Raw genomic sequence first — 1359 nt, 5'->3', positions numbered from 1 at the left:
GAGTTTAGTCTGGGACGGGGAGGGGTTTAGGGTGAGACAGGGCCCTCCCTCCGTTCCTCCTTGCGCCCCTCCTCTCGGCCCTACGCTCAGTCGTCCCGGCGTCCCTCCCCAGTCCTTCCGGTGTCCCTCCCCGGCCCTCCTCCGCCCGGGCGACCTAGGTGCGCTCCTCCCGCTGCTCCTGGGCCTGGCCCGTCGCGCCTCCAGTTGCAACCGCGTCGGGCTAGCGTCAACTCCAGCTGGAGCCTCGCCTGCCCCACACGCACCCTCCACCCTGGCCGTGCCGCAGCAACTGTCGGTTTTAGTCCTCCGCCCCCACTCACTTGATTCTTGGCCTTGTTCAGACTTCTTGTTTCTCTCGTGGGTCATTGGACGTGAAATCCCAACTTAGGATTTCAGGAAGTCCATTTTCTTAGTCTCTGTCCCTTTTATTTTTTTATTTTATTTTATTTTATTTTTAGACAGGGTCTCCCTCTGTCTCCCAGGCTGGAGTGCAGTGGTGCAACCGTAGCTCACTGCAGCTTCGGCCTCCCGGGCTCAAGCGATCCTCCTGCCTCTGCCTCCTGAGTAGCTGGAACCGCGGGCCCTATCCCATTTTATTGTCCCCACCCCTTTGCCTGGTTCTGCTCGCTCTGCTTTCCCTGGCTTTGCTTTCTCTTTCTCAAGACAAGGACAGCTCCGGGCTCCAGGGAGGAGGGGACAGCAGTCACTTCCAGCCTCCTGGCTCGGACTCGGGGACACTGAGTTCCTGGAGGGCAGGCACCAGGTTACCTGGTCTGTGAGACTGTGTCCCAGCCGCACCTAAGAGAGTCGTTACTCCCCAGGGGCTCACTCCACGGCCGCGGAAGCTGTCGCCAGCGAATTACACATTTTATGAGTCTCCTTCTTAGCACGCGTGCAGCCTGCGTCCTCTCCTCTCCGGACCCTCGAGGACCCTCCCAAGCCGGCCCGCGCTGCCCCTATCCTAGGTTCCTGCTTCGAGCCCGTCCTGCCCTAGTGCATCCACACGCTCCTGCCCATTCGCCTCTCCTCTCTTCCTCCCAAGCCCACCACCGTCCGCTTTTCCTTGCCTATCAAGTGCGCCTCTGCCGGGTCTTGACACGCACGGAGTCTACACTCAAGTGGCTTTTCCCTGTATTTTCCACTACCCTCGAGAGGTGGGTTTTTCGCTGCCCGAAGCACCCACTGACCCCCAGCGACATCTCTATGAGCCCCGCCCGCAGACACGACCCAGCTGAATGAAGCCTGAAGCTCAGTGGCCTTCAAATTGTCTGTTTGTAAAAGAATTTTGGAAAACTGCATCCTCTCATGCCTTTTAAAGATGACATCTAAAATTCTCCATCCTAAGTCTAAATAGATGTA

Source organism: Pongo pygmaeus, chromosome 23 (assembly GCF_028885625.2).
Source record: "Pongo pygmaeus isolate AG05252 chromosome 23, NHGRI_mPonPyg2-v2.0_pri, whole genome shotgun sequence".
Taxonomy (NCBI): domain Eukaryota; kingdom Metazoa; phylum Chordata; class Mammalia; order Primates; family Hominidae; genus Pongo; species Pongo pygmaeus.
This window is presented reverse-complemented; position numbering follows the sequence as displayed.